The sequence below is a fragment of the Eptatretus burgeri genome, chromosome 4 (assembly GCF_056783735.1).
Source record: "Eptatretus burgeri isolate ZD-2024b chromosome 4, Ebu_testis_v1, whole genome shotgun sequence".
NCBI lineage: Eukaryota > Metazoa > Chordata > Myxini > Myxiniformes > Myxinidae > Eptatretus > Eptatretus burgeri.
This window is the reverse complement of record NC_140964.1, coordinates 93,840,860-93,867,421: the sequence shown is the minus strand read 5'-3', so window position 1 is coordinate 93,867,421 and position 26,562 is coordinate 93,840,860. Positions and strand designations below refer to the sequence as shown.

General features: G+C 41.6%; 1 long non-coding RNA gene across 2 annotated transcripts; it reads left to right on the top strand.

Moving 5' to 3' along the window:
* The first annotated feature begins 953 nt into the window (after positions 1–953).
* LOC147028698 (uncharacterized) lies at positions 954–25,765 on the top strand. 2 transcript variants are annotated; one of them, XR_015057673.1, is made up of 3 exons: positions 954–1,387; positions 1,548–2,782; positions 17,418–25,765. It is a non-coding gene; the product is annotated as an uncharacterized LOC147028698 (long non-coding RNA). The 2 variants fall into 2 exon arrangements; XR_015057674.1 differs by lacking the exon at positions 17,418–25,765 and having other exon boundaries at positions 957–1,387; positions 1,548–1,686; positions 1,835–5,074.
* The last annotated feature ends 797 nt before the right edge of the window (positions 25,766–26,562 follow it).

The window sequence follows — 26,562 nt, the reverse complement described above, 5'->3', positions numbered from 1 at the left end:
TCTTTGGGTGATGTGCTGTGTTGTGTTTGTGCCAAATGTAACGTTTTCAATTGGGCCCAAAAGTTCTGTCTTGGTTTTGTCAGACCACAAAACTTTTTGCCGCATGGCTTCAGAATCTCCGGAGTGTTTTTTGTGCAAACCTCAAATGGGACTCAAGGTGGGCTTTTTGACTAATGGCTTCCTTCTTGCCACCCCACCATACAGGCCAGACTTGTGGAGTGCTTGGGATATTGTTGTCACGTGCACACAGTGACCATTCTTTGCCGTAAAGGCATGTAACTCTTTCGAAGTTGCTATTGGCCTCTTGGTGGCCTCTCTGGTCAGTCTCCTCCTTGCTTGGTCATCCAATTTGGAGGGACTGCCTGATCTCAGCAAGGTCTTGATGGTACCACACGCCTTCCACTTCTTAATGATTTTCTTGACTGTCCTCCAAGAGATATTGAAGGCCTTTGAAATATTTTTATACCCATCCCCTGATGTGTGCCTTTCCACAACTTTATCCTGGGGGTCTTTTGAAAGCTCCTTGGTGCTCATGGTTGAGTCTTTGCTATGAAATGCACTACCCAGCAGGGGAAACCTCCAGGAACAGCTGCTTTTATTCTGAAATAATCAGAATCACTACAAATTAACACAGGTGGAGGCCAGTTAACTTGGTGTGTGATTTTGAAGGTGATGGGTTACACCTGAGCTAATGTACAATTGCTATTATAAGGGGGGTGGGCACTTATCCAACCAAGATATTCTAGTTTTGTGTTTTTAATTAATTTCCTGAAATTTGTAGAATTTGTTTTTTCACTTGGAAGTTGTGGGTTACGATGTGTAAATAAAGGTGGAAAAAGTCTGATTTGATGACGTTTAATTCCAGGCTTTAAGGCAACAAAAAGTGAAAATTTTGAAAGGGGGTGTTGGCCTTCTATGGACACTGTACTGTATATGCATAGTGTAATCCCATACAGTGCTGGCAGGATAGCCTACTGGTATAAACACTCACTTCTGAGCTGTCTAGCTTGGGTTATAATCCCAACCCAGCTGTAAACTGTCATCTTGGTGTTTCACAGGCAGGGTGATTCATCAATGTGTGCGCTGCTCCTTGGATAGACACTAAACTGGGTGTCCCAACTCCCAGCATGAGTTGGTGGACGTTAAAGATGTCACGGTGTCCTTTCTGAAGAGTAGGCGAGCTAGTGCCGGCACCCTGAACAAATTGCAAACCCTGCCCTGACTGATTACTGGGAAAGCAATGGCAAACCACCCAGTATAACCCCTTGCAACGAAACTGCTTTGGCAACACCAACACTCTTTAAAGAGGCTGGTGCATACCATACCATCTCAGCACCACACACCATCTTTTTGTCGCTCAAGATCTCTTCACCACACCGTTTAAAATGTAAGTATATACAGAAGGTAAAGGTATATTCTGGTATATCCCTTTTGCCAAGAAGAAATCACCCAATGTAAAACTGCTGTGGCTTGGTGGTTGCGTGTGATGGGTAAAGCCTCGATGCGTTGGTCACACTCGTGTGCATTCGATTCCCTTGGCCACACAGGATGGAAATTGCTGCACCCCAAGACCAAGTGGACACCTGTACAGGGTCGGCTCTCGGCCACAGAACTTTCTCAACTTGTCCCGACTCCGCGTGCCCCCAATGCTTCGTCAAGAGTACAGGACTCCACTTCCAAAAATTTGTACATATGTTATGTAGAATAATTTTAACACCCTTTCTTACTTACTTACAATCACCTTCAACTGTTGTCTATGCAGTTGTCTCTAAGTTGTCTATTGCAGGGTTTGAATCCCACCCCAGCTATAAACTGTCATCCTGGTGTTCCACAGGCAGAGTGATTCATCAATGGTTGTACCGTCCCTCGGATGGACCTTAAACTCGGCGTCTACATATGCCGGCATTAGTTGGTGGACGTTAAAGATCCTATGGTGCCATTCATGAAGAGCAGGTGAGCTATTGCCGGCACCCTGAACAAATTCTAAGTTCTTGCTCTGAGTTCTGCTGGGAAGGCAATGGCAAACAACCCAGAATAATGCCTTGCTTGGTAAGCTGCTTCGGTGGCACAGATGCTCTGTGAAGAGTTATAGAGACACAGAGAAGAGTTTAAGGTCAATTGAAGGATTTTCAATACTTTTCCAAATTGTAAAATCGATCAACATTTTCCAAACGACACAATCCGTTGCCAGTCCAACTTTAACATTCCTTCTCTTACACACTCAACGAAATCTCTGCACCTCGTCCACGTTGAAAACACTTTGTCTAAAACCCGTGAGAGTGCCTTTTGTAAATGAGAATGAAATTCTGAAAAATGCAAAACATCTTTATGATGAAATCAAAAATAACAGCAAAGAATAGAAAGAACGAAAGGCTCTTTCGCAAGGTATGGCTTGTGAAAACGAAGGCATGTTTATCTTCCAGAGGATGTTATCAGACGTGGAAAGCTCTCTTGCCCAACTCGAGCAGATAATTTTCAGCTGGGAGCACAGATTGCGCCAAAAGATTGAAACCAAACATCTCAACGACCTGCTCGTGGCTCTTCTTCGAAAACCTTGCTCTGACACAAACAGCTGTCATGGAAATGGCTTTTTACCTCAATCTCAGGTTCGTGGAGGAGCTTGAACTTGTACATATTATGCATTGGCAGTATAGAGACAGTATATGGACAAATATATGGACAAATATACAGAATATATGGGATTTGAGGCTGGGATCTCAGCATCGTGAGGTGAGCAGAGACCAGATCATCAAACTCACCGGAACATGGACTCTTAAGCAAGGTATCACAATTATTTCCTTGATCCCATCTGTAATATCAACAGGCTGTTAGCATGATATCCATGTTTAGCAATATTCTACAGCTGCATTGTTCGGCTGACTGTCCGATCTAACAATATTTGTGTTAAGCTGGCTATCCTATCTCCCAATATTGGTAGATTTTATAGGCAGCTTCACACCTCTTGAAAGGAATGCTATATCATATAAGAGCTCGGGTTGGGGTTATGGTCCAGTGTCACTGCTCACCTCCTCTCATTTGTTCCTTCTTACCACCTGTGAAGCCAACTTCCATATTCCCTTCAATCCCATTCTTCCCTGCAGGTCTTCAAAACAGCTGTTCACCACCATCTCAGATCATCCCCCATCCAAAACCATGATCTTTTCTACACCCGTTAGCCCTCCCGACCCCTCACCTCCAAGCCCTTCTCTTTCCAAATTCCCAGTTCTTCCTTCCTGGGAGTTTGCTCTGTATCCATCTTGTCCACTGCATGCGTCCTCCGCTTCCCCTCATTCCTTCCTACATCCATGAATATTTGACAAGTCTTCCTCTATTTTGTCCATCAACCCGCTGTTGGTGTTTCCTCCTCTTTCTTCTCTTCCTTTTGTTCTGTTGTATCCTGATCCGTACAGTGTTCTCGCTCTTTCATGAGCCTCGACTCTGCATATAAAAAAAATTCTGCATAGCAGCAGCATGAGCATTTATTTTTTCTATGAACTACTACTACTACTACTACTACTAGAGCAACAATTATTCCCAGCTTCATGTGAGGTCGGCTGGAGACTGTTTTTTGTTCCAGTCTTTCACGAACTGGCTGGACAGGCATGACGTTCGACTGGAGGTAATTTGTGCAGGAATTTGTAATTTGGCCACAGTGCCAGTGATAGCTTACCTACTCTTCACAAAGGATTTTGTCGGATCTTTAACATCAACCAACAAATGCTGACAGATGGGACACCCAGTTTAAGGTCCATCCAAGGGACAGCACACACATTGATGTATCACTCTACCCACCTGTGAAACACCAAGATGGCAGTTTATACCTGGGCCAAGATTCGAACCCAAGTTAGACAGCATAGATGTGAGTGTGGATACTTATTTTTTATCTTATTTTATTTAGCTGGCATACCTGCCAGCTTACAAACTATGAAATATTGTTTATCAATATTATTATTAGGAATATTTATAATCTGTTATGAATATTGTGCTTTTTTAATCTAGTTCAATCGAAATTAATTATACAGAATAATACGCAGATGATTAACTGGAGAAAGCGACTTCAAAAGAAATTTTGATCCGATCATGAAGATAAGTAATTTATCAATCAACATGCTTGGTATCATGTACCATTGACATGTAATCAAAATTAACTGAACATGTTTTGCTCTTTAACACTTTACTAGTTTCCTCTACACCTCAAACCGCAAATCTACAGGCAATCTGTGTGAGGTTTGGATGGAGCTGGGAAAGTGAGATGTAAGATGACCTGGTGTGAAACAGTGGCGTACTATCGTGTGCTGTGGCCTGACAGATCTTAGTAGATCGATCGGTCAGACATTGGTCATCGAAAAGCACCCTTTGATATGTTTCTTGCTTTTGCTAAAACGCTCAGACGTTCATATTCACCTCGTCGTCTCACAGATACACACACATATATATATATATATATATATATATATATATATATATATATATATATATATATATATATATATATATATATATATATATATATATATACACACATATAGACTGCATATCAATCGAATAAAAGGTCCACACGTGAGATTGTGTAGAAAATGCTTTTGGGAACGAGAAACTCACAAATGTCCAAGAAATGTGAACTTAATTTTTAAAATGCAGCATATAAGTGAATATTAATGAGAAAAAAAATTCTATTTTCCTTCCTAATTTTCTCCCACTATTACCACTTCTTTGAAGACCTCAATGATTCCCATCTTCTTCTGGGGAAGGCTGGGAAAAAAAGGTTTTTGGCCCAAATCTTTCATGAACTAGCTGGCTAGACCTGCTGTTCAAGTGAAAGTGGCAGGAATTTGTAATTTGTCCACAATGCCAGTGATAATTACTCGCCTACTCTTCGTGAAAGACACTGTTTCGGCTTTCACTTCCATCGACGACCTGGACTGTTCTACTACCCATCCGAGGGACGGCACCACACATTGATGCCTCGCCCTGCATGTGAAACACCAACATGACAGTTTATATCTGGTTCTGGGATCAAACCCAGGCTAGATAGCACAAAGACACACTCACATCCCTCTAAGGCCAAAGTTATCCTCCCAGACCATATTTTCCTCACGTATTTGATATATATATATGTGTGTGTGTGTGTGTGTGTGTGTGTGTGTGTGTGTGTGTGTGTGTGTGTGTGTGTGTGTGTGTGTGTGTGTGTGTGTGTGTGTGTGTGTGTGTGTGTGTGTGTGTGTGTGTGTGTGTGTGTGTTGTAGCAGGGTATGCTGATGCATTGTAAGCAATAATGAACCGTGCTTTCCCATTGTCTCGGGTCGGTCACCTGCATTTATTTTTTTCATTTATTTATTTTCGGTTATTTAAATTTTCACTTGCAGTGAGTGCTTTCTGACGGTTCTGTGATTTTTGTGAGTGTATTGGCTTCGATGTCCATCGGCACGGAAAATTTAAGCTGTCGACGTCACCCGGAAGGTACCGAACTTTCATATCAGTCATTCATTTCGTGGTTAGAATGAGCTTCACATCATGTAGGTATGTATACATATATATATATATATATATAAATATATATATATTTAGGTATCTATATATATATATATATATATATATATATATATATATATATACATATATAAATATATAGATAAATATATATAGATATACATATATATATATATATATATATATATATATATATATATATATATATATATATATATAAATATATATATATATTTGCATGAATTTGTGATTTGCATGATGCAAGGGAATCAAGGTGCTGCCAGGCCATATTTAGTGGTTTTGATTCAGGATTGAAATGGTAAACGAGTTTCATCATGAGATGCAACCTTGCTCAATAAGCGATTCTGGATCCTTTATAACTGCCACCAATGTTTGTTCAATAGTTTACTGTCATTACTTCTTCAGATTCCTCATAAGTATTCTCAACATACAGCTTGCAGACACTTTTTCATTCCCAAGCTTTTGCTTCCAATGATTTGCTCTGAAGATGTGTAGAATATCCACTGTGTAGATAATATTGTGAACAGTTCATTTCAAGTCATTCAAAATCATATTTTTTCCCGTTAGCAAAGTTTTCATCATTATGCAGTCGAGGGTCGAGGTAGGTGTGTGGAGAGAGACCCACTCCTGGAATCATCTCTCATCCCTTATTATGATTTCAGCCAATGATTTATTATGATCAGCCAACCTCGATGTCTTATTACGCTATGCACAAGGAGCAAAGTGGGGTTAACTAATTGGTTCACTCTGTCTGTCTACAGATGTCAGTATAAAATAGAGGAACAACTTAATTTCAATTTAATTCAATATTTTGAACACTGTGGAGCAAGAATCTGAACACGAACCTTCAGTTTAGCAGTACTTTGGCTGTGAATTTGGCAAATTGTAGGAAATCTCGTCCTGAGCGCACATGCACAGAGTTTGTTTTAGTCTGTCTGCCTGCCTGGCAATCAAACGAAATTGAAAATAATTCCATTGAAAATTAGATTGAAAATAATTCCAAAATTGAAAAAAAAATGAAAAGAAAATAATAAATTGAAAATAATTTAAATTTTTTTTCATTGAAATGAAATTGAAATTCATTCAAAATTTAAAATAAAATAAATTGAGAATTTCAAACAAAATTGAAAATAATAATAATAATAAAATAAAATAAAAAGTCAGGAAACTGTTTTTCAAGCATCATAAAGGACACAAAAAGCAGGCACGAAGAATGAATATAATGTGTTAAATAAAGTGATGTAAAAGATGGTGCATCAACGGCGGCAAACTTCGGGGGGAAAAAAAGGTTTTCTTTTTTCAGCAGCCGTGAAAACTTTTATTATTTAAAAAAAATATAATTATATACTTGAACAGTGTAGAACACAAATCACCTTGTTGGCACTGCCAAAAACCTCCAGTTTAGCAGTACGGTTCTTCGGCAAAATATTAAGCCATTTTACACCATCTCGACCAATCCGATATGCCGCAAGCACTCTCAGAATTGGAGAATATCGAGATTCATAAAAAAATGTTGCTCGTGTGAAATATAGATTGTGGTTGGAAACGCAAAGCAAGAGATGAAAAGACCCTTCCCATGTCCTTTTTCTCAAGACTGTGTGTGGTAAGGTGTTCTATAACCTCTGAGTTATAGTATTGATCTGAGGGACATAAAAGAGCTTGTACATAAATTGCATGCAGGACAATGACATGAGTATACATCAGTGTACTTGTATGTCCCACAAGAAGACACAGGGGAAGGTAGTTGCCTCGAAGCTCTCTAGTTTCAATTGCCATCAGAAGTAAAAACGGTCAAGTTGGGGTGCTTTCTCGGCAGAGTGTTGCATCATAAATTTCCATGTCCCTCCATTGGAGGGTAAGCTGGGTGTCCTGTCTACGAGCATTAGTTGGTGGACTTTAAATATCTCATGGCATCTTTAGCAAAGAGTAGGGGAGTTCATTGCCAGCCCCCTGAACAAATTACAATCTAGAGAGTTCATACAGGACATGGTAAGGTTGCTAACGAAAGAGAGAAAGAGAGAAAGAGAGAAAGAGAGAAAGAGAGAAAGAGAGAAAGAGAGAAAGAGAGAAAGAGAGAAAGAGAGAAAGAGAGAAAGAGAGAAAGAGAGAAAGAGAGAAAGAGAGAAAGAGAGAAAGAGAGAAAGAGAGAAAGAGAGAAAGAGAGAAAGAGAGAGAGAGAGAGAGAGAGAGAGAGAGAGAGAGAGAGAGAGAGAGAGAGAGAGAGAGAGAGAGAGAGAGAGAGAGAGAGAGAGAGAGAGAGAGAGAGACCAATTTGATTGGTTGAGATGGTGTAATATTTTGGCAAAGTACTGCAAAATGAAAGCTTTTTTGAAAGTGCCAAGAAGACGATTTGTGTTCTCGTGTTCAAATATATAATTCAGTTGAAATAAAATAAAGATTTTAAATGTTATGGAAAAAAAAAAACTTTTTTCAAAAGTTCACCACTGTTAATGCACCATCTTTTACATCACCTTACTTAACACGTTACATTAGTTATTTTTGTGCCTGGTAGTCGTGTCCTTTATAATATCCTTAAAAACAGTAAGTTTCCTGTTTGGAATGATTTTCAATTCTGGTTGACTGATGATAGACAGACTAAAACAAAACTCACTTCTCTGCACATGTTCAATTGGGACGACATTCCGTACAATTTGACAAATTCAGTGCCAAAGTACTGTTAAACTGCAGGTTCTTATTCTGCTTCGTGTTTTACATTTATCAAAATATTACATTCAATATAAATTAAATAGTTCCTCGATCATTGATCGACGTCTGGAGACAGAGAGACAGTCATCCAATTGCTTAACCCTTCTTTTTGCTTACTCATACGAGGAAATTACTGTCCTGACTAATGCTGGGAAGGCAAAGGCAATCCACCCAGAGTATTCCTTGCTATGGGGCTGCTTTGGCAGCAATAAACCTGTCTTTGGTCAGAGCACCACAGAAAGATTATACTTTTAACATTAATAACTAGAAGGGCATTCGGGAGAGCGCATACCTCTGCCACGTAATGCATGATCCATAAGAACATATCGGGCCCAATACATTTATAAACTAGAAGGGTACTTGGTAGAGCACATACCTCTGCCACATAATGCCTGATCCACGAGAACATATCAGGCCCAATACATTTTGGAAATATCATGCCATATAATCGTCTTTGGCCCAGTCTTTCAAAGGTAAAGAATCACTTACATAATTCTCCTATCCAGATCCAGATTCAGATCTTCACCAAAATCTAAACAATTCGTCGTGGTCACACACAAAAACCTATCCACCAAGTTTCAACCGAATCCGTCCAAAACTTTTTGCAATATCGTAATATATATCATTTTTCGGCCTATCTCTCAATGGTCAAGAATCACTTTAAAAATTCTAGTCGTCGGATTCAGATCCGGATCTTCACCCAAATCTACTCAGTTCGTCCTTGTCACACAACCAACCTGCCCACCAAATTTCATCCGGATCCATCAACAAATTTTAAGATATCCTTCACTCAGACAGACAATCAGACAAACAAGAAAGATGTCATGCATAACATGATACTGGCAAAATCCATAAAACAAATACGACCTCAACAATAATTGGTGATTGAATTCAATAACTAAATATGCAACTCCTCTTCAAATCCCAAGTCAATTGAATGAAAATTGACAATTTTAGAAATTCCAGCTTCGTTGTTGACCTTTGGCCCATGATGACCATTTGGTCGATGTTGACCTCAAAAATAATTGTGTGGTTTAATTTTATGACCTAAAATACAAATCCTCTTCAAATTTCATATCAATCGGATGAAAATGACGATTCTAGAAATCTGACCTCAAATTAAGCTTTGACCTTTGACCTCAAAATCAATAGGCTTTTCAGTTGAGACTACCTCTACAACTTGGTGGTTTCATGAAGATTAGTTTTAAATTGTGACCTGAAGGCGATTGACAAACAGACAGACAGATAACAAAATCTACTGACCAATATACATTAAAAATCTTCGATTTTGCAAGTAACAAGAAAAAGACGTCATGCAAAATCCACCCCCCCCCCTCCTCCAAAGGTTGCAATGGATACATCAAATTGCCCATTTCATTAAGATTGAAATTGACAATCTTAATGAAAGCTCAGGTCAATCTGATGAAAATTGATTATTTTTTCAGATTGAACTTGATGATTTTAGAAGTTTGACCTTGAGTTCACCTTTAACGATTGCACCTCAAAAAATGGTTGGTTTTCTAATTTAGTGATGCGCTGTGCAATTGCTGCTTAATTATCAGGTTAATCAGATGAAAATTGATGATTTTTCACATGAAATTTGATTATTTTAGAAGTTTGACCTTGAGTTGACCTTTGACCTTTTGACCTCAAAAAGAATTGTCTCGTTGAATTCCGTGACCTAAAGTATAAATCCTCTTGAAATTTCAAGTCAATCAGATGAAAATTGAGGATTTTATAAATCTCATCGAAGTTATTGACCTTTGGCCGATGTTGATCTTTTGACCTTTTGACCTCAAAAGATAAGCTTCTTCCTTTTGACAAACTCCACCATGTGGTGAAGTTTCGAGAAGATCGGTTTAAAATTGCAACCTGTCGGCAACAAACAGACAGACAGACAGATAGACACAATAACGAAATCGGCCAACCAATATACTTGAAAAATCTTCGATTTTGCAAGTAACAAAAAGAAGACGCCGTGCAGAGCACGATACTTGCAAAATCCATTGAACACAATTGACCTCAAAAATAATTGGTGGTTGAATCAAATGACCAAATTTGCAAGTCCTCTTCAAATTTCAAGTCAATCAGATGAAAATTGACAATTTTAGAAATTCGACCTATGTGGTCCTTTTGGCCTATGTTGACCTCAAAAATACTTGGTGGTTGAATTCATTGACATGATATGCAAATCCTCTTCAAATTTCAAGTGAATGAGAAGAAAATTGAGGATTTCAGAAATACCACCTTAGTTGTTTGACCTTGGGCCTATGTTAACTTTTTGGTCTTTGTTGAAAAACAAAAATAATTCGCTGCTTGAATTCCTTGACCTGAAGTATAAATCCTCTTCAAATTACAAGTCAATCAGATGAAAATTGAGGATTTTAGAAATATCACCTTAGTTGTTGACCTTTAGCCTATGCTGACCTTTTGGTCGATGTTGACTTCAAAAATAATGGATGGTTGAATTCAGTGACCAAAAATATAAATCCTCTTCAAATTTCAAGTCAATAAAATGAAAATTGAGGATTTTAGAAATCTCACCGAAGTTGTTGACCTTTAGCCGATGTTGACCTCAAAAATAATTGGCTAGTTGAATTCAGTGACCTGAAATATAACTCCTCTTAAAATTTCAAGTCAATCGGATGAAAATTGAGGAATATAGAAATCTCAGCTAAGTTGTTGACCTTTGGCCTATGTTGACCTTTTGACCTGAAATACAATAGGCTTCTTCCTTATGACAAACTGTACAATGTGGTGAAGTTTTGTGAAGATCGGTTTAAAATTGTGACCTGTCGGCGATAAAAAGGCAAACAGACAGACAGACAGAATAACAAAATCAACTGACCAATTATACTTGAAAAATCTTCGACTTTGCAAGTAACAAACAAACAGTCAGGAAGGGGTGAAAACATAACCTCCTTCATTAATAGACAACAGGCAAACACTTATTGTCCATTGGATTTGAACCTCGGATCCCTAATGAGGGTTCACATGTGAATGCGAAACATGTCAACTGATAGACAATCAGCAGCCTCTTCCCTCTCTGCAGACGTTGATACAATGCTAAGCTGGAATATGTACTCTATTTCAATCCTGAGAAATCTCACACACACTCTGTCTATCCTAAAAAAAAAAAAACCTCTGACAAACCCTCCATCTCCTTTCTTAACAATCCTCATGAAGACGTTCAGTCACTCAAACTTTTGTGTCTCATTATCAGCCATTGTCTTTCTTGGACAACCCACATTTCTTAGTTGGCCTCCGAAGCCAGCTGCCTAGTGGTTATCCTCCCTTGTGCAAAGACCTTCCTTGGCACACCTGAACTTCTATCCACCTATAAGGCCTTCAGCTTGATGGAGTACCGCTCTCCCCTCTGAGCTGGCACCACTGCTCCACACCTTTCTCAGATTGATGCTGTGGAAACCAAGGCCTTCACGATCATTGCAATCTCCCCTGCTGAAGCTGAGTCGATGGGCCTATCACTTTCACAGCAAAGACAGATTGGTGGTCTCATTTACCACCTACTTTCTGGTCCTGCACACCACTCTCCTCGACTCTTTATATGCTCTGGCTGATGGAGGCTGTGGTTTTTGATTGAAACTGAGTTTTATAATCTACTAGACGACCTGTGAACCCGTTGGGTTCCCGTTGTGACAGCGGTTAATAAAAAAAATCATTTCAAAAAATAAAAAAGATAGCTCCAGCGAACTATACCACTGATATTGTCTGCATTGATCAAATAATCCCGAAGAGTACTTGACTGAATCGGGAATTGATTTTTGAATAATTTTTTCGTTGCCCGATTTGAACGAAACTTGATACTGCACACCGCAGGAGAATGGTGAGTAAGGTGGGTGGAAATTTTTTGCACTCTCGTGTACCGTTTTGGCTGTATTTCGGGAACATACATACATACATACATACATACATACATACATACATACATACATACAAGCCGGTAGGCGACGAGGGATTCGCAAGGATCAAAGCGCTGGATATTATGCTTTTCATTCTGACCAATCCACCGACGAAGATTCATTGCCAAGACGTATTGGTTCACATACAATTGTTCCTATGCCTGGCAAGATTTTTCCTATTGCGTATTTTGCCAACTGACACTCCTCATAAAAAATGACGTTAAATAGACACCCTATTTTAGAAGGACTACCATTTGAAAAATAATCGGTTTGCTGGTTTGTGCTGTGGAACCTCACGTTGCAGACACACACACACACACACACACACACACACACACACACACACACACACACACACACACACACACACACACACACACACACACACACACACACACACAACGCGATAATCTTCTCTCAATGCTCTTGTTTGACCACACCTCTTGAGCCACACAATATTTTTCATAAGCCACGCCCACTTTCCTACACCACTCCCACTTTTCATCAACCACATCCACTTTCCCTAAGCTCCGCCCACTTTCCTCAGCCCCTCATAAAAAATGATGGTGAATAGACACCCAATTTTTGAAGGACTACCATTTGAAAAATAAAGCCTCGATCAAAAATTGGCTTGAGTGAAATTTTCTAAATATCTCGAAGTTTTTAATCCCGAAGTCTCGCTTCTCCACATTCAAAACTGAAGGACAAGTATTGAAAATACTGTACGCTGTTTTTCGGCCGCTGCACAGCAACGGGTGGTTGCTTGGCAAAAAAATTCAAACGCGCACGTTCCCAGTATATATTCCACATGTTGGCAAAGTTTCATCGAAATCGGTTTGCTGGTTCGTGCTGTGGAGCCTCGCGTTGCAGACACACACAAATCAATAAACAGCCATAGACAGACAGAAATAGACAGACAGACGGAAAACCCGACAATAAGGGATATCTAGCAAATATAGCGAATCCAATATACAAGATGAGAGTTTTAGTAATATAAAGATGCAAATATTGTAAAGGGAATTATAAGCTGGCAGGATGGCCTGGAGGTATGCACACTCACCTCTAAGCTGTGGAACCTGGATTTGAAACCCGATCTCACTATAAACTGTCGTCCTGATGTTTCACCAGCAGGGCGATTCATCAATGTGTGTGCCATCCCTTGGATGGACGATAACTGGCATCCTGGCTGCTAGCATTAGTTGGTGGATGTTAAAGACCCCACAGTGTCCTTTGTGAAGAGTATGTGAATTGTCGCCGGTACCATCGTTAATTTCCAAATTCCTGCACTAACAACTTAATTGGGTATCAGACCTGGCCAGTCTGTTCGTGAAAGATCAGGCCAAAATCTTCCCCCAGCCAACACCACAAGAACAGGTCAGGTCAGGTATGGGAGCATGAGTCGGAGCAGTGCGTCGCCACATCCACTTTCCGCCCGTACGACAGGGGCCGCCGTCTGGCCATCCCCCAGCCAAATGCAAACCTATCCCCACATCCATGAGATACTGATTAACCTGCTGCTACCATGAGGCACGTGGTCAACCCGCTGGCCTCCTCCACTCACGAAGCTCCAATGCTGAGACAATCTGTTGAGCAGGATCAGCGTCAGGAAAACAAGCCACATGGCCATATAGCCGCAGCTGATGCTCACAAACTATACAAGTAATATATCTCAGATGAGTCTTTCTAAGTAAACACTCGTAAGACAAAAATCCAACCAGCGATAGCCAAGGATTCTCCAAAAAGACCTAGTACCGAAGGAGTTAAGTCTTTGTCTGAGATTCTAAGTCCAAGTCTCACTCAAACTCCTGCATTGGTTCCAACAGCTCCACGCCCCATTGTCCAGTGAATCCATGACTCTCCACGCCCGACCCAGGCATCAATCGACTTGTAGCTCACAACATGCAGAGACATGAATATCACTGCCAAGGTAAGTGAATCTCACTGTGACCTCCATATCCTAACCACAGAGCAGTACAGACAAGACAGCAGCATCCAATATGTCATTGAAAGGCTGGACCTTTGGCTTGAGACCTGTAATCCCAGTGGCTCCATCTCCTCATTCAGCACCTAGAGGGCCACCAAAAGGATATCCAATCTCCACAAAGATGACTGCATCATCTGTGAAATCAAAGTCGATGGCCTTCACTTTCCCAAACAATGCACCACAGCTAGATCTCTCCAACATCCTCCCTAGAATCCAGTCCATACAAGCACTGAAAAGTGTGGGGACCAGTATACACACCCCTGAGGAACTCCAGTAACACCTGGAAATAAATCAGAGATGGAACCACCACATCAGCACCAGAGTATAGTTCAGACAATCAGTTTTGGTGGCATCCCACGAAGACCAAGGATCCTCCAAAGGGCATCCCGATTTAGGCCTAAGTCACATTTGCTTTATGGCGAGGATACGGCGGCCGTACGCCCTCTGAATTGACAGAAACGTGCGGCGGCCGCAGAGTTTCTGAGGTGCCCTCAGGGTGGCCCATCGCCGCATGGCTATATTTTACAGGCTGTAGGGTCGCCGTGGAATTATAGCGCGGAGTTATAACTTTTTTCATTTCTATATTCACCGTAGCAATTCGACAAGCCGAAACAAAAGAACTGGTAAAAAAAATAAACCCACTCGTTACCGTCCGTCTGGCCGCACGTTCGCCTTCGGGCCCCCCTGCGGCCCCCCTGTGGGCACCTTGCGTCTGCCTTGAAAATTCTATGGCCGCAGCAGGAACGCCCTAAGGTCACCGTGCGACATCAAATCGAAGACCGTCCGGCACCCCCATGTTTCCGGTCTCCACAATTTATAAATACGCCATGTGGCTCCCCAAAAATAAAAACTTATGTGACTGCTACATTGTGTGACCGTGGAAATACTGTGGCCGCCGTATAATTGCTAGTGGCCGTAGATTTTGGAGACCCCACGGCCGCCGTGCCAAATGTGACTTTGGCCTTAGCACAGGTTTACATGGTACCTGTAGCAGGTCCATGATCTGATCTGGCCTTACCTGACAATAGGATCTGATCTGGCCTGACCTGACAACAAGAACATGGAAATAATTGTAGAAGTTAAAGAAGATGTAAAGGGAATTATATTTTATGTCACAACATTTTTGACTCAAGCCATGCTATTTCGGGATTCGGCTCAAATCCTTTTTACCAACTGTCATACTTGGTTGAGTTGAGTGGAACTGTTTGGTTACCATGATGGTGTAATACGCCTGGATAACTTGGCTCCAAGTTGTAACATTTTAATGGAAACAGTCAGAACAGACCAATCACAGCAAGCCTTGGTTTTTACAAATATTTCTTTCACCAAATGAGTCAGAGACTGACTTATTCATATTTATTATTTTTCTGGCAAAAAGTTAATGGAATATGGGGGTGAAAACGGTGACACCACAACCACCAAGATGAGATCCTGCACCAGCAACTCAGCACTAATGCTAGTCCTCCTCTTTGTAGTTCCCAGCCAGTGTTACCCTCTTACCGGTGAACTCGGAGGAGGGAGGAGAGGAGTGAGTTTGCTGATGGCATTTGAAAAGAAGTCCTCTTTTTGGCTCCAAAGCCTTTTTGAAAAGGAAAAGCTTTTTGACCATCCTTCTCCCTTCCCCCTCCCAAATAGGTGTCCATGTTTGTGGAGGAGTTGAGTAACCAAGGATTCGTGGCGTTCATAATGACAATGGTGGTAGAAAGGGGAAGAAAGCACACTCACAAGGCTAATAAGACGGAGCTACAGACAGAATTTGAAGGAAGTCCGGTGACTCATTCTTGAGCCTTTTCGAATGTCGTTATATTATTTGAACGGAACGTTAATGCCACAACACTCTGCTGCCATTGCCAGATGAGCCTCAGCTGGATCAGCAACCGCAGGCACAACTATTCACCGCTTGGCGGTAACTTTTAGCTGAGATGCTCACAATGTTTGCCTCGACTCGCAACAAACCTTGCCACTTCCCTAAGGCGCCAGCTTTGTCCACCAGGCCATGGTGGTCAGAAACTGCCAAAGAGACATTTCTTTTCTCCTGTGGTTCCTCACTTTTGTTTTTTTTTTTTGTTTTTTTTTTAATCACAGCCTTCAGCAAATCAATTTTGGCATTTATTGTTGTTTCATTATGCTTTTTGGGGAAAAAAATTTCAATGGTTGACTAATTCTTCTCGCCCTCATCCTCCTCCATCACCTCCTCACTCCCTCCCTCTCTCCTTACTTCATGTGACTCTTCATGTCTCGGGGTTTAGCATTGTGCTCAGGTTTGGGCAGGCTAGTCAGAGACACTATGGGATAATCCCCATCAACTAATTGCTATCAGACAGGACACCATGCACACCACTTTGCTATGCAACACCCTCCATGCAAAGCACCAATTTGCCAGTTTACAGTCAAGTCGGGAATCAAACCCAGTCTAGACAGCTCAAAGGGAAGTGTGTTACTCCTGCAACATCCTTCCAAAGGTGAAACACAAATCAGTGTTCCTATAAAAAGATCATATATATATATATATATTTTCTCAAGCATCAATGAATGGTCCTGCAGAAGCAAAACCCAGCACCAGCACCGACGCGACTCCTTTTCAAAGGAGCTTCAAGGAGAGTCTCGGATTCTTATCAGATGTAGCCTGTTTCCTAATGTCATTGCAATTCGTCATGTTTTTGGTTCTGAAACATTTTGAAAAAGGGAAAAAGTCTTATCTCCTCCGTTGGAAGTATATTTATTGGGAGACGGTCTATAGTTTTTCATGAATTCCAAGAAGAATCGGATGAAATATCTCCTTGTTTAGGAGATTATGACACAACAGCAATCTGACGAGAGTACTGTATTATAGGAGACAATGGTATTTGAACCTAAGGTGCCAGCATTAGGAGCTTTGTGCTCAGTTGGGAATTATTTTCCTTTGTTATAAATGTACGAGCCTGGTCGTGGATAACTAAAGGGGGCTGGTGGCAGAAACTGCAGTATCTTCGTCCTCTGTAAGACAGTGGCCATTTGGCAGGAAGATGCCTTTTATACCTTATGGGGATGAGAAGATAGCTCAGAAGTAGAAAACTCACCTTTGAGTCGTTTAATGGGGGTTTGATTCCCGACCCGACTATAAACCGCCAAGCTGGTGCTTTACAGGTATGGTGTCACATTAATGAGTACACTGTCGTTCAGAAACACTAGGGGGGACACTAATCTGCTTGTTCCATTTGCTTGCAGACGTTATAGGTCATACGACGCGTTTTGACATGAATAACTGATTGTGTGCCGGTAACCTGTCCTCATTCCCAATCCCTGTCTGATTCCAGATCTGCTTCCCCATGAGGGCCCTGCAATGAATCAGTGACCTGGAGTGGAGACCTGTCTCGGCTATGAAATCAGATGCATTTTGACAACCCACTACATCCTAGCACTTCTGTACAGGACAACACTTTCTGTAATATTCACACGTATGCTTTCATTAGACTGCGGTACTCAGATGCACTCGAGCAGCATTCCCTTGCGAGCGCCCAACGGTTTCAAACTTTCCTGACCACAAGACATAAATGACAGACACGTTACTTCTCACTGGTGCACGTGGCAAGGCATGACGCCATGTTAGAAACCGCTTTGCAACAACCCATCTACATATCAGTGATTGCGTCCACTACGGAAACTTACATGTGGTGGAGGTCTGACCATGCAAGTACACCTTCCAATAACCAGGAATGCAAGCAGTTAAGAGCAAAATGGTTTCCTTTTGTATTTGTAAGCAATTGGAATGCAACATCAAACCCTTGGGTCATTACTGACCTCCTTTCTGGTTTGTAAACACCTCGGCAGCCCCACCATGTACCAAGAGGTGAACTGGCTTCCAGCAGGACGTCTGCTCACAATCTATATAATCGCTACCCTGAAAACAATTCAACTGCTCGGTTGCTTTTGGATCACACATTAATAATGGGGATGTGGAAAATTACGTTTTTAATATCCATGAGAACTTTCCAGTGTTCCTCCTAACTCTTATCTGCATCATTTGTCCACATTTATCGCAACACAGACATGTTGTTCTTCAAATACTTTAATTCCCCGTTTCTACAATCATAATAATCACGTATTTTCAGCCGAAATCACTCTCCTTCCTCATTGACAATCTGTCCAGTATACCTTCTACCTTTGACATTACTACCGAGAGTCATTCAACATAACTTCCAATCAATGCCCTTCGGGTAGGTCATTCAGGGTGATTTGTTACTGAGAATAAGCTAAGTGGAAACGTTTAATGTGAAAGCCAAGTGTAAACGAAATAGCCACTTGTACATGTCATATATGCCAAAAATGGGGGATTTTAATAACCCCCATCCCTCAACTGCAACAGGTGCTTTATATCATGGCGTCGAATTTGAGAAGTTTTGATCAATTCTGCACCACCGGAGAATACTGAACCCTTGAATCGGGCAGCAGGATAATGCACATTGCTCACACTGTTGTGTCTGTTAATGAATTGCCTCGAGGACAACAACACTGAAGATCTTCAGTGACCATGGCCCAGAGCAATGACTTCGAACCAATCTACAGGACGTCTTGTAACATTGCACGCAGGAATCAATAGAACACGATCCACCATGAGCTGCACTAGCTCCGAAGGAGGAATAGTGCGATTATGACGTCTGTTGTCACATCTACCAAGCATGATGTAGGGACACCCGATACATGATGTACAAATGAAACCTCCTCAGAAATGGAATACGTATCTGTGAATGGATTATCCCAAATATTTCCTTATAGTCTCGAGGGTTGTCAGGATAGCCTGGAGGTATGCACATTCACCTTTGATCAATCCAGATTGTGTATGAATCTCGCAGCCAACTACAAAAGGGGCATTGTATACATTAAATAAATATATATTGCTTTACAAGGGACGTAAACGGAGGAGGCCAAAAGGCCATCCATCCATCCATCGGAACCATACTCCGTGCGGAGCATTGGTGCTGCCTAAACAGTCTCCTTGGCTATTGGGCACAATCCTGGATGGGTCACCACTCCGACACAGGATACCAGCATGCTGGCACTCATTTTGCCGACCTCGGAAGGATGACAGGTCGGGTTAACCCCACCTGGTATTAATTCAACAGCAAAGGGGGATTTGAACTCAGGATCTTTGGATCTCAAGCCCACCACCCTAACCATTAAGCCAACAGCAGGCATAAAAGGCCAACAATGCTTGTACTATGATTACTTACCTCGGGTTACTTGTCCATGTTCTATTCTTTTTAAATGTTTTAACCATCAACCAAGGAAGCAACACATCCCATTTTTACCTCATCTGGAATTGGAATTCCAGATGAGGTACAGTATTATCACTGTGCACTATGCACTGTCTGTCCGACCGTCCGTCGCCTATTTCGGCTTCTCCTGCCAAACCGCTGGGTCGATCCGGCTGAAATGTGGCAGCAAGGTTCCGTCCCTGACTGGTAACGGGATTTCACCAACTTGTTCCGGTCACACGACTAGGAAGGTCAAAATGGTGAACTTGGTAAATTCCTTCAAAAATCTTCTCCAGACCCACAAGTCTGAATGCTCCCAAATTTGGGATACAACATTAGGATGGGATACTGATGTTAAATTGTGGAGGCCATGCCGATCACGTGACTAAAAGTGTGTCAAAATGGCAGACTTAGTAAATTATTGGGAAAAAATCTGTAAATTCCTTTAAAAAAAAACTTCTTCTCCAGACCCAACAGTCAGAATGCTACCAAATCTTGGTTACAACATTAGGCCAGGGTCTCAATAAGTTACAGGTCCAGTGGTCCTTTTTTAAAGTTTCGTGTTATTACTTGGCAGGTATTATGAACCACTGACCTCCCCTATTCAGAGCAAACACTCAAACAATTACACCCTGAAGTCTGGGATCTTTACCAGAGTCTTTCACAAATAGCATGCACATTATCACCGGCACTCTGAACAAATTACACTTTCCTGCCACTTTCAGTCAAATGTCAGGCCTGAGTAGTCAGTGCCTGGGCCAAAAATGTTCCCCAGCCGACCCCACACTGAGGAAGGAACAATTAGGGTTGTTGAAGAAGTACTGTATTAGAGGTCCTCATCGTCTCAATGCTTTTGGTAACTGTAGATTTTTATGTTTTACCTAAATATGCAACTTAAGTAAATGGACAGACATAGGCAGTGGAATCAAAATAAAGGCATGATGGGGCACTGTGTCCAACATTCCTTGCACAAGCCATACCAGGTGGTGAGATATGAATCAGCCGCCATGAAGGAGGTCAACATGATGCCAGGATGGAATAATGGTTCCAGAAATTGCGATATTTTTAAGCGCAGGTGTGAGGGTGTTCTCTGGAGCGTGCAACCATCAAAACCGTTTTAGGTCCTGATTGGAAAACCTTTATACCATCTTGAGGAATATCAGATTTTAAGAGAGTTTCATACACAGCATGAACAAGGTCAGAATAAAAATGTTTTGAGCATGACAGTAATGGTAATGTATAAACTATGATGACTAACAATGCTATTTTATAGTTCACTTTTGGTTTTAATGCAGGTGTAGCCATAACTAAGTGTCTGCTCTGAGTCTGTGAGGTCGGTGGTTCAAAACCCACCCAAGTCATACCAAAGACGTAAAAAGTGCGTGCTGCTTCCTTGCTTGATGATCAGCATTTAAAAGGTAGAGCACGGACAAACAATGATGGGAAGGCAATGGCAAATGACCCAGTATAACCCTTACCAAGAAACTGCTTCGGCAGCACCAACGGTCTGCGAGGATGGTATATCATGTCAAATCAATCCATAATTAGTGGGAGGACAGCCGAGAAGCATCTGCACTCACCTTTCAACTATCCAGCCGGGTTTGAATCCCGACACAGCTAAAAATTGTCATCCCTGTGTTTCACAAGCAGGGTGATTCATCAATGGGTGTACCATCACTCGGATGGACATTAAATTGGGCATCGCGTCTGCTGGCATTAGGTTGGTGGATGTTAAAGATCCCATGGTGTCCTTCACACAGCGTAAACGAGTTATCACCGGCCACCATGGCCAAATTCCAAATTCCAAATTCCTGGCCTAACTACTGCTGGGAAGGCAATGCCAATTACAACCCAGCATAGTCTGTACAGTGAGGCTGCTTTGACAGCCCTAAATCTGCCTCCACACAGAGTACTAGTACTGGTGGTAGTAATACAGTAACCATTAATAAAGTTTACTTTATAACAGCAATAAAATATTATACCAGTCATCAAGAAAGGGCATGGGAAGGGGTTTTTCAACTCTTGCTTTGTGTTTCTGAGCACTATATACATTGGTTAGCTTTGTTCGTAAACTTCGAATAGCAGGCGCAATGGCAACCATACAAAGCCAATGGATCAAAAGGAACAGTGGCAAGCTGAACCTTCTGGAAACTACTCTTGGAGAAACTGACGATTTTGGAACAATCTTTGAGAAAAGGGTGCACTTAAACAAACTTATTTTGGACGAAGTTCGCTCTGTAGTTGCATGGCTTGGCATCAGCATTTTTGTCTGAATGTCACTGTTGTTCCATCCTCAGAGCACACGAAAAATGATTGCTTGAGATGGTGTACAATTTTGCCCAAGTACTGCTAATCTGAAGGTTTTTGGAAGTGCCAAGAAAGCAATTTGTGTTCTGCAATGTTCAAATATTATAATTCAATTGAAATTAAATAAAAGTTTTAAAAGACTGGAGAAAAAAAAAAACAGCGTTGAATAGGAAGTGTACCACCACTGATCACCTTCTTTTCCACCAAGTTACAAATAAAGAAAATACTTTACTCCTCTGTGCGCATGTGCACTCAAGACGAGATTCCGCACAATTTACCAAATTCAGAGCTAAATTACTGATACAACTACAGGTTCGTGTTCCGATTCATGTTCTACAGTGTTCAAAACATAAAATTCAATTCAGATAAAATTCACAATATAAAATTCAATCCTGAATCTTAGAAATAGACTGATAGACAGAGTGAAGCAATACGCTACTTTCAAAATGACGTGATCCGCTGCACATACCCAGAAACCCCATGAAACTGCCGAGTTTGGGGCGAAATGAAATATATTGTGTCCAGGATAAGGATTATTAGCTGAAATGGTTCATAAAGTCTCTGAAAGAAGCCAAAAATACTTGGAAAAGTACCTGAGAGAAAGGACTGTGCCTCTGCACAACAAAAGAGTTTGAGAACCTTCTCAGCTCCCCCAACAAACTCCCGACCATGTGGGTCTATGCAAGGCCCGGGCATGTGCTACAAAACCTCCCAACCGCCCCCCCCCCCCTTGACCTCAAGAGATCACCACCAGTGAATGAACTGTGTATCTGGATTAGTTGCTTCTGACGACCGATGGGAAGGACATATCTATACAGGAGCAGTGAGAGCTGGTCGAAGTATATTGTTTGTTTGGTTCTGGGGCCAGAAGACAAATTATATGAGATTTTTTCCATATATTGCTTAAAGTTGAAGTGTGTATGTGTGCGTGTGTGCATGCATGTGTCGCGCCGCCGCCACCAGTCGTCATCTCCACTCACGAGTCTCGAAGATGGAACAGAGCCTTCCCTGGTCCTGAAGCATCCATCTTCAACCCAGCAAAGAACCACATCTCATGGACCAAGCTGTCTCCTTGGACCAAGTTCCATTTCCATCTCTGTCCCTGAAATGGTGATGTAGATCCACACGACCTCCCGTGTGGCCTCTGGGGTAGGCCTGGTCAGGGTCACTTCCTACTCGGTCTCATCGTTCCTTGACGCGATAGTCGGCGAAAACCCAACAAGCCGCAAGGCAAGGTCAGGCTGCGTCCCAAACGCATGTCGATCAGTGCAACTCCAGGCGTCTTTTGCGCGGGCCTCGGCTTCACCAAATCTGCCATCATCGGCTCTGTTCTCGCTCCCATTGAAGTTGCATTTGGCGTAGTCCGAAATCCCACAGAATTCAGTCCCATGTGGGCAAAACTTGGCAAAAAGGGAGTCGCCAAAGCTCGGGCCTTCATTCTCAGCATGATTAGAACAGCAAAACCCAACAAGTCATAAGGCCAGGCTGCATCCCAAACACATTGTTCAGTACAACTTAGGCATCACCTGCGCAGCCCTCAGCATCACCAAAGCTGCCATACTCGGTTCTCACTCCTATAGAAGTCGTTGTATTTGGCGCTGTCCACAATCCCACAAGACTCGGCTTCTGTCGCCCTTCGCGGGACAACTTTACAAGAGGGAGTCGCCAAAGCTCGGGTCTTCTCTCCCAGCAGCATGAGTTCAACAAGTCCCGCCAAGCTGCAGGCCCAGACCGCGTCGCAAATGCATGTCGAACGGCATGATAAAGGGCGCCTTGTGCATGGCATTTGTTTCCATCGAAGCTGCCGTTTTCAGCTTCGTCTTCACTGCCTTCAAAACAGTTGTATTCAATGTGCCCCTCGGTCCTTTCCATCCCAGGAGAGAGGGAGGCGACAAAGCATGCTACCTCCTCCTCGCCGCCATCTTGTATATCCCAAAAAAAAATTATGGTTAACCATTTTGAATTTACCACTCTTTCGACTAAATGCTGAAAATTATGTTTTAAAGATGATTTGAACCACAGATTTCGCACGAGTAAAGGCAGGTTAAAAGTGCCTGGTGAGCAGGACTGAATCAGTGTGAACACACACACACACACACACACACACACACACACACACACACACACACACACACACACACACACACACACACACACCACGTGCTTGAAAGGCCTCATTTAGCATCCATCCGTCATTTTGAAAGTCGTGTAATGCTTAACCCCAATTTGTGATATGCGTGTGGGGTAATGAAGAAAACAGAAAGGACTGCAATTAGCAGAATCTGAGGTTTATCTGTTTGTGTATTTATTTATTTATTACCATCGGCTTGCTGTCTTTTAAACTCCAAAGACGTCTCTCGTTTAGGGAGTTCTCTAAGAAGTTTCATAACAGTTATCAGCCAAGTAAAAGGAGCCATGCAGTTATTACATACCATATGGATACTGATCTTACTTTGTTTGTTTGTTTGTTTGTTTGGGGGGGGGAGGGTTGGTGGGGAGGGAATGAGGCAGGTTATAAATTTACACCATTATATGCATACATAATAAATCAATGGACTCTAACGTCATGATATTTCACACTTACCTTATGATATTTAATTCATTATTTTTTGTAACGAATATTTTGAGGACTGGCAGGATTGCCTGGACGTGTGCACACTTGCCTCCAAGCTGTCTATCCTGGGTTTGAATCCTGACTCTGGCATGCACCCTGGTCATATTAAAAATTCCTGCTCTAAATTCCTGTGTTAGAGGGCAACCTATCCAGGGAGGTAACCCCAGCCATAGAAACTGCTTTGGCAGAAATGACACTCTGTATTAGAGGATGTTTCATGATCTGATATTAATATTATGCTCATTGGAAGAGTGAGGAGACATGGTTATAAGGCAAGGTAGGAAGGCATACGAATAGTGGAACAGAAATTGGATGCAATAATCAGGGGAATTAAAAACAGGAAAAGAGAGAGATACGCACAGAAACCTGCAAGTAAGTGTTCGGTGGAAGTTTGGAACAACAACAAACACTGGAGCAGCACTTGGTGGAGAGCAAACCTCCGCCAGGCTGAAGAGTTTATGTTTTGCTTTCCACTGATATGTCAGATCTGGATCTAGACCCCAACCAAAATCAAATTACCTTGTTCTTGTCACTGACCTAACTCATCAACCTCGTTTTGTCATAACTCATCCACAACTTTTTGATACATCATGCTATATATCATTTCTCGCCCCATATCTCAATGGTGAAGAAGTAGTTTAAAAAAATGTTGAATTCTCATATTTGGATCTGGATTCGGATCTTCACCAAAATCGAATCAATTAGTCCTTGTCACATATCCAACCTGTCCACCAAGCTTGGGCGAATCCGCCCACAACTTTTTGAGATATCGTCTCATATATAATTTTGGCCCTATCTCTCAATGGTGAAGAATCACTTATTTAGTCCAAATCCGTCCACAACTTTTTGAAATATCCTGCTCACAGACAAACAAACAAACTGACAGACAGGGGTGAAAACTTAACCTCCATCCACCTTTGGTGGCAGAGGTAACTACAACAAAGTCAGAAAAAAAATTGGAATGCCAAAGTTATCACTTCTTCTTGGCACCATATGAAGCGGGCAACATGTAACAAACTGAAATGCGCTTATCCCAGTAAGATGCACGGTTCGGGTAAGCAGGTGGTACTACCAAGCAGATGTTGACTCAAAAGTGAACAGAAAGTGCTTCTCATGAAAGTGCGACTGCGATCGGGAGTGAAGCGAGATTCCAGGAAAGCAGAGTGGAAGTTACTTCTGCCAGAAAGAACCACAAAACCCTCACTGACTGTCATTTCTGGTGATGAAAGCAAACAAAGTACTGTACACATGCAAACACAGTGCTTTCAGGCTTCGGGCCTAACTAGGCCTCAGGCCTTTTTGCTGACACGTGTCTGCTTTCATTGCTGTAATGTTGTTATTTATGTTGCCAATATATTGTTCTGTTCATGTTTTAAGATCACCTTAATGTTGTGATTATTGCTGCTATGTTTCTATGCTATATCAATTGTGTAAGTTGAGTATACTTTACATTTGATTGAAAAATAAAATACCAATATGAAAGAAGTTCTTCCTGTAGAAATTGATATTTTGGAGATGTTAAGTTTAAAAATACATCAAAACAAGTTGCGAAAATAGAATGTGTGACATTATGCCCTAAGACCGTTTGGACACTTGGTTAATTCCTCTGTTTTCCCACTTTATCACCAATATATTGTTCAGCACTTAGTTTTATTTATTGCACCTTTTTCTGGGCAATAAAAAAAGTTTAAAAAAATAATAATAATTGTGAAATGCTACATTTTAAAAATTTGATCCAGTTATTATACTATATGTTATATATTTTCGGTGCATTGTTACATGCTAATGCTTATTACTTAAGAAAATGCAACAGATTACTATAAGTTATGGTAAAGTATCCAGGATAGTGCTGAAATCCTACACATTGTTCTTTCTCTGCACAAAGAAACAGTGTAACAACCACAAACAACTACCATTAGAAATTATTCGACTGAAGCGAACATTGGCCAAGGTGACACCAGGGCTGACTGGTCACTTGCAGCTGCTACACAAGTTCAGAAGATAAGACCCTGATGAAAGGCATCTCAAACCTCAACACAGTCTCATGCTCCTCCTATCTCTTTATGCAGGACAAGGGTGCATGGTGAAGTGTTTAATCAAACGTGCAGTTTCTTGGCTAAGGTTAGAATCTTGGTGGGGTGACTACTCTGATGCTAATGGCTTGATTGTGCAGGATCTTGGAATTTGTTCAGGGTGCTCGTGATAGCTCACCTTGCCTTCACGAAGAACAACATGGGATCTTTAGCGTCCACCAACTAATGCTGGCTCAGAGGCAAGAGTGTATGC